The sequence below is a fragment of the Ischnura elegans genome, chromosome 5, assembly GCF_921293095.1.
Source record: "Ischnura elegans chromosome 5, ioIscEleg1.1, whole genome shotgun sequence".
NCBI classification, from domain to species: domain Eukaryota; kingdom Metazoa; phylum Arthropoda; class Insecta; order Odonata; family Coenagrionidae; genus Ischnura; species Ischnura elegans.
The window spans coordinates 69799032-69812452 of record NC_060250.1 but is presented as its reverse complement, the minus strand read 5'-3'; the positions used below and the strand labels follow the sequence as shown (position 1 = coordinate 69812452).

The window sequence follows — 13421 nt, the reverse complement described above, 5'->3', positions numbered from 1 at the left end:
GGAACAGAGCAACAATGGAATTACACAACCAAAATTCCTTTGCGATAATTCGTCGAATGACTGCAATCGCGCCCCAAATTTACATCTGTAACGTTTACCTCACGGGTAAAAGTACTTAGGAAGTTCACAGTAACTATCTGGTATATAGGTACCTCAGACCACCAAGGCGAAGGGCACGTAAGAATAAAAAAAAAACCTGAAAAATAAATATGTAATCTTGTCCGCGAAAATCCGCGAACAAAAGACGTCGGAGAAGGGCGAGGGACATGCAAAAGGGCGATAGGGGAGATGTGCGAAAACCGGGGGGACGCCGAAAAGGATCGTTCATTCCCCCCTGGACCACCGTGAGGGGCGGTTGAGGGGGTCGTGCACGGAGAGTGAGGGTGGGAGGGGGAAGGCTCCGAGAGAGATGCACGCGCGCAGTCTCCGCTGCCGACCTACCGCAACAACAACAAGAGCGAGTGCCGCCGGAGGCAGCAGCAGCTGCCGCCCCTTTCCACTCGCACATCTCCGCACGACGGAATGAACGAACGCATCGGATCACATCGGACGCGGGAGAAGTGCAGCGGCATTGCGCAGGGCAGTTTCGGCACGCAGCAGCACGCCGGGGAATCAAGCGGCCGTCTCCCCCCTCCCTCCCTTCTGAGCGAGACCTTTTGATCAATGGGAGGCAGAGCATGGGGTGCGCAAAACGTAGCAATGCTTGCAAAAAGGAGCAATGATGCCCAAGGTCTAATTGATGAATTTAGGACCTAAAAAAGGCAGACAAAATGAGGGGAGGAGACGATTTTCTCATTCAGGCCTGACGAATAAGAACTATGCAAAGAAAATGTACTTTTAAATTAAAATGAACGATGCAATAAACATTTTTTATTTGCGGAATTATTCTTCGAAATACCTTTATTTACTTAAGCTAATACTATTCCAATAAAATTCTGCCGATGGCACTTTTAAACCTCAAACAGGAATGATACGGTGATGCTTGTAAAATTTTTCCCGAAAAAAAACGACCTTCAAAACATGGGTGGCAATAGATGTAGACACAGGTAAATTGACAGTAAGTACCTAATTATAAAACGTAATACATTTAGCTTTAACAAAAACACACAAATTCTCCTTCATTGAATAAAAATACACTAACGTAACATTGGAGAATCGGGAATTTAAGCATATGAGGCAAAATATGAACATTTCTCGGGCCCCGGTATTTTTAAGTAAATGTGACTAAATACTAAAACTGAAACGTAAAATCTAGCAAAAACTCGAATGTTTCCTTACCATAAATACCAGTCCTAATCATACCCATTCACTATACTAATGGATAATGACAGGAAAATTTTAATTTAGGCTGAAAATTCGGCAATACGTTTTTTCCTGGATAGGATTGTTATGGCAAATAAACATAAATAGAACATTATGAGCTCTTACGAAAAAATATACTTATATTAAAAATGATGTTTAGGAATTCATTACCACAACACTAAGAGAAAAAAACTATGTGACTCACCTGATAAATTCGGGTGTTGGCGGTGCTCCTCCCAGCATCCAGGTCTCCGAGGTGGTATCGCTGCCCTAGCCGCTGACAGTTCAAGTATCCACAAGGCATGTCAGTTTCAACACAACACTTAAAGATGGGATTCTGTGGGTCCCGACGACTTCTTCTTAAGAGGGAACGCGGGACTTCTTTTTCTTCCGATGACGAAACAATGAGATGCCTCCTGCACGTTTACAATCACTCAAGATTGCTCAAGGGGGGGGATAATGTTGCAGTACTGGGAGGAAGACGAGGATAACAATATGGTGGAGCAATATGTTTTTAAAAAATATATTAAAAAAACAACACCACACTAAGTCGCTGCACGTTTTGGAGAAAGTTATCCTTGCCCGAGCGCTGGCGAGAAGACGAGGCGTGAGGCAGCAGTCACGTTATGTTTCTAAGTCGCGGGCATCAGCGCAAACATCCTTAGAGACGAAATGCCACTTCTGCCTTGGGAAGGTCACTCTCACATAACACACGGAAGGGTTGGGGGGGGGGGGTACAGTCTGAGGGGTAATGGGGTGGGGGATATAGGGGGGCGTGTCTCGGTGCCTCAACACGTGACGTCACCACTTCACCCCTCTCCGCAGGAGACTCCCAGGGGGGGCGGCATCATCGCCACCACCAGCATCTGGGGCTATCGGCCCTTATAGCCGCCGAGGGGAAGACACGTGGACCAATGATGCGGCTCGACAATGATCCCTTCCTCGATTCAAAAACCCCTCGCAATCACACACACCGGCACCAAAATCCAATTCCTCCTCGATTCCTTTCTTTTTTATATATCTCTCCGGACGACCAAGAAATTTTCCTCTTCCTTCCAAACGATTGGTACTCAATGACCCGAATTCACCCCAGCAGCGAGTTGAGATAGAGAGAAAAATAGAGATATATCTTTTCGACAACGAAGTATCCTCTTCTCAAACTCCCGTTTGACCCCTTTGCCAGGCCTCGAAGAGAAGGAGGATGAGACTACAACAACGATGAGGTAATAATAAGAGATTGTATTCGGGGGAGGAGAGATGGCTTTAATTCCGATTAACAAGAAAGGGCATACGAACTGCCAGACTCAACCGCGGGCGGGGGATGAGGGACACTTCTTTCCCGAACTGCCACGCAACTGGCCGAGAGAAAAAGATGGGTCAGAGGGCAGAGAGGTTCTTGGGTCTCTTGAGGGGAGGAAGGCACTCGACTCAATTGGGAAGAATGGAGAGGGGGTTTTGAGGGGGAGGGAACGAACCGTGGAGGGTCAGAGTACCCGCGCGCATGTATTCAAAGTCCCGGGGAGGGAAAAGAAAGAGAAGGAATGGTATTTTGGGCTGATTGGAAGCCGCCTGCCGCGGACCAAGAGGGATAGGCCGTCACACAGTCAGTCCTCCCAAGGAGGGCGGCAGCAGCCCACTTGGTATCGAGCGACCCACTTAAGGGAAGAGAGCCGGCAGGCAGCGCGTGCAAGCTTTGTATGGGAGGAGGAAAGGGGGCGTGGTGGAAAAAGGGGGTGGCGGAGGAGGTTGGTGGAGGGAGGAAGATCCCCTTCGCCTCGAGGAGCAGGAACTCGCTGGAACACAGAGCAGCCTCAGCAAAACCTCTCGCTATTCCTGTTCCACACACAACAACAACAACAGCCCAAACCCGAAACGGCCTCCCGAAATGCGCGCGTATTTATTCAAGGACCGCGTATAGCCTTCCCCGCGAAAACCTAAAGGCCACGCGTGAAGGGCTTGAACTTCGCGCGAAACGCGGGAATCTGTCTCTCAGTGCCGGATGAACGGCCTTGGCAGTGCGCTGTCTCGCTCTTCCTCTCTCTGGGGAACACTGTTTACATTCACCTCGCCCACTGAGAGAGATTCTTTCACAGCAAAAAAAGATATGGCAGCATACAAAAAATATTCACGATGGTAATCTCCCTCGATCCCGCCAAATAATCCTCCTCCCGTTTTTTAACGTGCCACCCTTTTCCAACAAAAATATGCAACAAACCACCCGATGTATCTTTTTCTCAGATTCCCCCTCTCCCTGTTTCGCCGACAGAGATCTCTATTCAGGGGACCTATGGAAGATCAACGCGAAGGGGGGCGAACGCGAGTGGTTACACCCACGCAACAAATTTTTGTCCCCCTCCCTTCGAAGATGTTCTGCTCTCGCCTTTTTTTGTCGTAGGGTGAGGGATGAAGTGTACCAGACAACGCTCCTCAGGGCACAAGGCGAGACAAGTGCGGCCGATCTCACCCTTGGCTTTGAAAGGATAGGAGCAGCCCCCAGCAGAGGAACCTCTCCAACCCACCGAAAAACTGCGTAACAAGAGGAGGACTGTGCTAAGGTTTTACGAGAGACAACAGGTGACGCGGGGTGGGTCTCCCTTTCCTATTATACTTCCGCACACAAAACACGCACTGAGCAGGTGGGGAAATCCTCAAAAGGGACCTCTCCTTCCTCCTTCGGCTGGTCGGTCCCCCTTATCCTCCCTCTCCCACTCCTTACGAGGTTCCCCTGAGAGGGAAGCGTTGGGCGGCGCGTTCTTGAAAGGATCAGCTTCTCCGCAGAGGGACCTTGCGAGGCCTTCCTCCTCTGGCCTGCGTTGTTTTGGGTGGGAGGAACGAGGTGGACGACCCTAAACACAAACTATCAGCGAGCCGAGAGGGTGAAGATGATGGTGCAACAGCAGCAGGAAAACCCACAAAAAAATAGGACAGAGGACGGTGATTATGATCCTCTAGCTTTAACAATGCACTTCCTCTTTAGGACACTGGGACACCCTGAGGTTTCTGACTCTTCCTTCACCTTTCACCTGTAAGGAGAACAAAACAGAGAAAAGGAGTTGAGAACAAGATTGAGACAATTACCACAACAATGAGTAGCAAGTATATAGGTTTGTCATTTTGGAGGAGGAGACCGGCAGATAAAGACAAGTCTTGACGTCCTATCCAACGGGCAGTGTACTGCGCGCGAAGCCAACTACTTACAACTTTCTACAGTTCCTCTAAATTTTATTAGTCATTAATTGAGGTTTCGGAGGTCGAGAAGTAATACACAAGAACAAAGAACACGACAGATTACGGTGATTTTAAAATGGTCATTTCCATTTTTACATGATCACATTCAATTTGATACATCGAAGTTTATTGGTGACTTGATAATACTTAGATTTGAAACGTTGAGAAGTAACATAAAACCACAGAGTAGACCCAAGACTCGGGTCACAAAATGACCATGAGCAATTTTCAAATGATAACCATTTGAATGGATCTCACAAATTTTACTAGCAGCTTATCACTACTGGTTGTTTCGAAGGTTAGGAAGTAATACAATACGAGGGCAAGGGTGACGTTTACTGATTACTTTACAATGAAAACACGCAAGCACAAGATAAAAGTCCCAGTAAAAAAACATGAACTTCGAAAAAAGAGTGGGAGAGGCATGTAAAGCAAGCACACATACACAAGAAGGCTAACAGCCTCGCTGCGCGGACAGTGACGTCACCAGACGTCTGAGAGATCTTGGAGGGGTAAAACGATGTTAATGGGAGCGAGGGTGCTCCCTAGACCATAGCGGAAAAGTCTGCCTTTTTATTTCGAAACCAGGAAAAAATCTTCCAGCTAGAAAACTTTATACATGGAAAGCCAATAATTATCACGCTTTCAATAACTCCATTCAAATGTCGAGGCGATTCCCCGAAACATGAGTTTCTAGAGGATATGCCAAAGGGTATACAAAGTACATTTTCCAGGAGGTTAAATAAGTTTCTTTTCGAACGCAACCGAAAAAACAATATGATCCAGGAAGAATTGAAAGTATAGCTTTTTCTAGTCGATGAATAAGATAAATTGCAAGTATGAGAAACGCTTGAACAAGAAAGGCAACTCATTTGGACTTATTTAAGTAATCAATAACAGGAAAATGCCAAAACAAATAAATAAATCTAGAAAATCAAACCGATTTAGTAGAGCATTGAACAGCGAACAAAAAATCACCGACGCACGCGAAAAAATAAAAGAGAAACTGATGCCCCATGAGATAATGACGGGCCATAAATATGACTTGGGTATTTACCTTGCCTCCTTACCTCCCCCAACGTCTTGCCAAGAAAGAACGAAAGGAGACCGGATTATTTATGGTCCATCACGCGCTCTCGCACTAATTGGACACCTCGAAAACGAGTTCCCGACCGTCTTCAGCATCCCAATTCCGCCAAGGCGATTCGCGGGAAAACTTATGATAACACGATTCCAATGGTCTGAACATGTAGGTGGACATGAGAAAGGGGGTCCTTCTCTGGAATAATGGCAAAGGAGATTCGGTTTGGTAATTTTACTTCCATTTCCCCATGCCGATTGACTGGTTTCGAAGACACAGGTGATCTTCAATTATTTTTTAGCGGATATCCACAATCACTTCATGCAAATAAATAAGTCAGGCATAGCTATAAAAATCTGAACGAAAACGTGAATTTCTATGAATATGAATTATCTACAAAGACACCACGAAACATAGACGGTAAGAGGAAAAGGAGCGTTACCGTGTACATAGTTTATATAACTACAAAATCATATTTTAACATGTTCACGTAAATATTTCGTGGTATTGACATAAAAATGTTTTGGAGAATGCTAAAGATTCGGATCCTACGAGGCCTTCCTGAAATGAAGCCTCTAACTTCACTATAAACTCAACAATAGGTAAGACTAATTCCATATAAAATTATATCATGTACAACGATGCATCAATTACTGTTCCACAATCCTGGATACTAAAGTTCATTTCGCTTATATAACCTCGGTAGCTGCTAGTCTCCCAGCAAGATCCCACAAATATCATTAGGTGTGAGCATGTCAACACATTTTTACGGGACCACAACGCTCTTTTAGCGATTCCCGCGCTTCGGACGGAGAGGAGCCGGCTTTCAAGCCGCTGACCGCGTTTACTGAAGTCGAGGGCGAGGAGCGAGGCTGAGTATCTCTCTCTCTCTCGAGTTACGCCCGCTCCTCTCTCTCTCTCCTCGCCTCCTCAGCCAAGCTAACTGGCCCAGTCGCCACCGACGCGATGGCACACTTTCACCGCCAGGTTACGATAGCCGCGAGCGCACGAACCGGCCGCGTTCAATTCCCACCGGCATAGCAGCTCGCTGCTCTTAGACAACTCCGCTAAGATTCAGCCTCCTACCATTACTACAAATAGCCGAAACGCACGTACAACTCAGCCCCACAACCTAACTCTCGCCCCCCCCCCCCAAGGCAAGACTCACTCTCGTATAAGAAAAGACCTTATATTCCCCGCGAGAAGCATGCATGCAGTAACACTTTCAATATTTGTCAAGAAGGTGACGGAACACGTGCGCCTAAATTCCAAAACATACGATGCATCACATTTGAATGAAAACGTCGAAACGATAACCAAGGCGACAGCGCGAGTTATCGGATAACAATCAAATCTGACGATTTCTTAAATTAGCCCAATCAAAAAAAATACATTATGGTGGACGAAATATCATAAAAATTACACGAGAATGCTACACGCCATACCATCCGCCGAAAGTAAGGGTAATTCAATCAGTATGAGTGGATACTACTAATGAATGAAGTATATATTAACAGAGGCATATTTGTCAGTATATGAAATGCTCCGCAGAACAAGCGATGTTTTGGGGGAAGGCTAATGCCATGTGCCCGTAGCGAAGCCACAGATTCATAGGATGTCACGAAATAATCGGTCAATTTCGAGAGAATCTAGGAAGATTTCAGGGAAAACACGCTGTCTCTAGTCGCGAAGAAAGATAACACGACCATGTTTCCCGAAAGCATGCCTGCGGAAGATGGAGTAACACATGTCGAACGTTCACGTGGTAAAGGCAATAATTGGACCACGGGCAACGACACAATCAATTGAATGAGGCAACAGACCGCATGCCAATCGCATCTGTCCGAGTTCGGCCATTCCCGAAGACACAAAATTAAAGCCGGACGCGGTTATTTACGTTCCCGTCACCATACAAGTCGACAATAAGAGGATAGGCCACACATTTGAAACGAGCGGGTTGCCCACAAAATATACCACGGGCAAAGTGACACAAAAGAAACAGAAAACACGCCGAGCGGGTCAAATGATCAGAGCGAGAAGGCAAGGAATAAACCGATGATTCAGTGGTTGAGCAATACCCACTGCCAGGCCAGTGAAGTGGGCCGGCGTTTCACTAGCATACCTCAGGAATGTAAGACGGCAAGAGAGGCACAAGTACATAAATACGCATGATTCGACCGGCGCGGGAAATGCACACATGCAAGAAATATAAACAAAAAAGGAGCTCCGCCCATTAACCGAAGACGTAGGGAATGTTATTTACATCAGAGATCACTCACTCTTCTCCGAAATCCTTCGTCAACACGATATCTCCTTAATGGGCTGCTGCGCGCGCGAAGATCACTCCCAAAACAAGTGCCACTGTACAACTCACTTGATAAAAACTTTTCGCCTTTTGCGGCGCGATGTTTGGTGACGGTGATACTGTATGTTCACTTCAATCCACCACAAACTCCGGCGCGAAGACACGAACAAAAACAACAACAGCAGCAAGCAGTAGGACAAGCAAAGCGGGCTCTTTGAACGAAATATCAAGAGCGATGGGGCCAACCAGCAATACGTGCGATTCAACACAAAAACAGAGGCGCACTCGAGTAGGTAAACTTGAGGGTACACACACAGAAACGCGGTTTGTGTTGTCGTCGAGATTACAAAGAGCAGTCAGAAATCGCTCACACACGAACAACGGAGGCCCCCCAAACACACAGACGTTCGCCCGCTGACGGTCTTGGCCAGACTACCGGCTCAAAGGGGAGAATGGCTGGCAGGGGGGGAGGGGAAGGCGGGGAGAAAGGGGGAGGGTAAAATGAGGGGAAGGCGTCAGGGGGAGAGAAGGGAGGGGAGGGTGCAAGAGAGATAGAGAGAGTATGAGGGAGAAAGAGAGAGAAAGAGAGGGAACGTCTGAGTCGGTGGGGAGAAGAGGAGAAGGCCGTGACTCTGCGAGGGGAATATTGAGGGGAGGGAGGGAACCGCGAGGGGGATGGGGAGGTGGCACGCCGCCGCGGGTTCGGAGGGGGAGGACGGAAAAGCATCGTAGGGGAAGTCTCATGCGGGAGAAGGGGAAAAGACCTTGAGAGTCCTGAGGGAGGGGTAGGCATCGTTATGAAGAGGGAGCGTGGAGTGAGGAGGAGGGGTGGGCAAGTTTTGGGAGGGGAAGGGATAAAATGGTCGGAGCATGCGTGCAGAGCTGCGGCAAGCCCCACGGGTTGAGAGAAAGACAGAGAGAGGGAGGAGGTGGGGGAGTCAGGAGAGGGATACGGGGAAGGGAAGGGGTTAAGGAGAGTTAAGAGAAGTGTGACTGACTTGATAAGAGTGGGGGGCGGAGGGAGAGGAGGAAGTGGGGGGGGGTTACAAATAAGATGAAGAGAAAAAGGAAGATCAAGGGTGCTTGCTGCTAGCGTGTATGCAAGTGTACGTGGGTGTGCGTTGCCTATAGTGTGTTCTCCTATGACTTGGCGTGCAGTAGGGAGTTGAACGGTCCTCCGTCGCTATGCCACGGCTGTTCGCAAAAAAAGAGGGTTGGAGTTTTTAGGATAACCCAAGTCCAACGGTCGTAATATCATGGATATGTGTTTCAAGGGCTAAGGGCCTGGCTGAAAGAATAACATTATAGGAGACTGGTTAGGGACTCAGAATTGTGCGCAAATCCGTCTTCTGAGTACAGATTATCGCGGTCAAGAATACTCGGAGGAATTGAGGAGCAAATACGTGTTCGACACCAACGATAATTTTTTCTAACACACTTGGCAGGAGATTCACAGTGCGTTTCTCACACAAACACGCTTATACACTGCGCGCTACGTGCGCTACATGATTTTGCATTGCCACTGCACTAAAAATATTAGCTACATGAATAGAGTCATTCTCGCATTAACAAATTATACTCTCAGGATTAATTTAGGAAGTGACTAACCCACTTAGTTCTATCGCCAAACACGAGAAGTAACAGCTGACTTCTCATGCATGTAAGGAAATAGAATTGTAGTTTACGAATAACAGAGTTCAACGCTGAGCGCGTTTGCAATATAGCAAAAAAAATATGACCCAGACCCTCAATACAATGACATGATTATGTACAGGTTCTATCACTGGACACAAAAAGATTTCTTGAATTCAAGAACGTATTCACTCCAAATAGTTCCCAGACAAATAAGATATGATATGACTAGTAATCGTAAGGGAGAGCAGGGATACCCGTAAGTAAATCACTGCAGCGAAAACCGTTCGTAATGCCATTCAGAAGAGCAAAAAGCGCTGAGGCAAAGGAAATGAAATACTGAAAATGAATCTCTTTCTGATTCAGAGCTGTAAACCCATTGGAGATCAAATGCCGTCACGAACTCTGTGAAATTCCTTTATAACAACCTGGGTATTTAAGATTCAATTGATGATTATGCACAGTTATTGTTACGATATTATAAATACACCACCCTAGAGTAAATAATGGAGACCAACAGATGATTAAAACCACTGGTGCTTTAGAAGCCCTAAATCCGTCAATCCACCAGATAGAAAATTCATTTTTAAGACAATTTATGCGAGAGTTACTTCTGAGTTTCATGGACATGACTTTCCCATATACAGTTAATAAAGGTCATAAACTATATATTTAAGGAAAAAAAGCCAGCGTCCGTAGAAATTCGAAGTCATTCGGGCAACTTAATTCGGGAGAAGGTCATTTCCCTTGCTACACAAACACAATTTATGAAACGATTCAAATGATTTTGCTAGAATTGCCTCCCGTAGTGAATGAAGTTTATCGTAGGTGATGGACTCTACCAACTTTTGGGACCTCCTAACCATCAATCGGAGTCAATATTCAAGCTAAGTAAGGGCGAAAGCCGGCAAAAGTACTATCTACATGCAAGGCCAGGATTACCAGCTCTAATAACAAAACACTAACGAGCGGAAGCAAATTTTGTAGGGGAAAGAATTTGGGAAGCCTATGTTACGATTTTTACACCAAAAAGAGAGTAAGACATTATAATTCGTATTACAGCAAGTACTAGAAAGAAGAATATCACCCATATTGCACGTAGGACCGGAGGTGTTTGAAAACAAAACTCGATAGGCATTATAAGGGTATTAACAAATACAGTGCTTGTTGAAAAATATTTTGCTGTTTAAATAAATACAAATTATGCAATTACTGATTCAATTGTTGTCCTCCATTACATTCCTACCAATCAATTTTACTTGGTTTAAAAAAAATCGAGCCAAACATTGTTATGCGAACACTAACGTTATATGCAGCAGAGCGTGAAACTAAATATATTACGTAAACGCCAACTATACTTATACTGAAAAGAAATTCTTTATAATTTTTCGAATAATTTTACTGCCATGAGAAATACGCATTGATATTTACTAATAAATACCAAATTTTTGAAGGAATATTCAATTATTCAAATAGTGATAGGTTTTATTGCATCAGATCTTAGATTTTACAGCTCGAAAATACCACTTTAAGTAGTCTTCTAGCAGTAGCGGATCCAGGATAGGGGCAAGGGGGGGGGGGGGGCTAAGTATGGGGTAAAATCCCAGAAGTATTGCGGGTCCGAGCAAAAATTGCCATTCTATCTACTGTAAATTGGATATTCAAGGGGGAGATATAGCCTCCTTAGCCCCCCCCCCCCCCCCAATAGATCCGCCACTCTCTTCTAGTATCTCACAAATTAACATTCTTTGCATGAAATATTATCATCCCTAATGAATAAATAAAACTATCAAATAATGCTGAAATGATTGTCTAATCGTGAACTTTTCGGTATTTCAACATGACAAATACTGATGCCAAGTTTGTACGATTTCAATTGGATGACCAAAGTGACGAAAATACTCGATGGATTTCGAATGCTATCATGGTTGACATACAAGCTTTTTAAAATAAAAAATATATATGTCCTAAATTCTATTTTCTAGCATCCATACTTGAAAATACGATCTTCGCACGATTAACAAGTCGTGTTATCGTTGAACCCCATTATATGTTTATTGAACCGCCTTTCAACCATCGACAGCAAAAACACGATGTGTAAACTCCAATAATTGAGTGTTAGATAAAAAATTTAAAAATGACAGGCAATTCGATAAATTTATTTACACACTACTTCTCATATTTTATTAGACTTCATTTCGTTCTAACCACCAATATACAATGCTCCGATTGTGTAACCCTTGGTGAAAGTGCCATGTACAGTGGACATCTAATTATTATTACTCACTACCTCTCCAAAATAAATTTTTACTTCTAACTACCAGGGAGTTTTAAATGATCTAAATCATGGTTTAAACAATGCAGAGAGGATAAACTCCTTTCACCGAAATGTATCTGAATCACTAAGATTTAGAACACTAATATAGGACTCGAAAATAATTTAAAACTTTTCTTGTTATTCAATTTTGCACCTTACTTCTCATGAGAACAGGAAATTCATCCTTCTAAAAGTTCCACCGTCTTACTGCCACGAGTTTGCGGCCTCATTGCGTGAGTCTTATATGAGTTCAGTGCACATATTTCGAAAGTTTCGTTCGGTCAGCCGTACTCAAGCAAATATTTACCGGTCTTCACAGCGTTGAAAAATTTGCATAGTGCTCACGCAAAGGGCCAAAACTCGTGTTCTGAGGGCCGACACAACCATTTCTAGTTCAGCAAGACTTATAATGGTGTTTTGATACGCACTGTGGGCGTCCGTGTCAATTTGACCGCATAAACTTCTTCCAAAGATAATTGATTCCCTATGCAAGATCATAAAGGTTGAATAATCGCTCATACCACACACTATTACGAGCGTAAAGTGGGCATGATGAAAAAAGATTCAAACTTTATTGCGACACTAATTGATATAAAAAATAATATAAATTGGTATACATATGAAGTAGCTTTTCCCTTCTAACCCGATGGACAATGAACAATTATCATAAATATTTACTGATTTCCTTTATAAAGGAAAAATAACTATAACTCAATTTCCTTTCAAGATACCTACATACTTGTAAATGAAAACCACAAGGACATATTTTTGCAATAAAATTTGCATGAAAAAACTAATTTGTGGAGTACAAACCTTTCCGCACTACTTTTCAACATAATGAAGGCGATATATGAAATAACAAAACATACAGGTAATCAGATCTTAAAAATATACGAAGGGAATTATAACCTTGATTCTAATAGAAAGAGCCCAATGATAATTGATAAAAAAGCAGTAATGGTATTATTAATTCTATTGTAAGATTTTTCATTTAATATGGCAGGGAAATTAGCGCAAACCTCATATACTTCTGCGTGTACCAAGCTGAGGAACTAATTGAAAAATCCCGTCTTTAAACTTTTACCCTCGATCATTTGATCACCACGGATTTCAATCTAACGAGACATTTTATGCTAAAATATGCTATCCTAAAACATTATCTAAATAGCCACATAGCCAATGAATGGATGAAGACACAATATCCTAGGATGAAAGAAGATTAAATCAATTATTAGGGATTCTTACACACAAAAAGAGAATAACTACTGATAAATTCTAGAAGATGACCTTCAGAAAATATATATTTTAAATGACGGCTGTTGATTATTACGATGATAGTTTAAAAATTAATTTTACAGAAGTCCTCCGTTATTTTTTTATAGATAACGGCGCAGATGAAATAACTTCACCATCACTCTGCATAGACTCTCGCCGGACATTTAAAAAAATCGTTGATAAAAATATCGGAAATCTTAGTCCTCGCAATCCGGTTTCACTGAGTATTTTTAAAAAATTGGAAGTAAATAATAAAGAGGAAGAGCAATTTCTCCGGATAC

General features: G+C 43.7%; 1 protein-coding gene across 2 annotated transcripts in view; it reads right to left on the bottom strand.

Moving 5' to 3' along the window:
* LOC124159035 (ecdysone receptor) overlaps window positions 1–8336 on the bottom strand; it is a 567390-nt gene extending 559054 nt beyond the window's left edge. Inside the window, exons 1-2 of one of the 2 annotated variants that reach the window (XM_046534526.1) lie at window positions 7875–8336; window positions 1508–4325 (exon numbers count right to left, since the gene is read on the bottom strand). The gene's annotated coding sequence lies outside the window, so the exon portion shown is untranslated. The remainder of the gene's footprint in view (window positions 1–1507; window positions 4326–7874) is intronic. The other variant, XM_046534525.1, reaches the window with a different exon arrangement.
* Between the last annotated feature and the right edge of the window lie 5085 nt (window positions 8337–13421).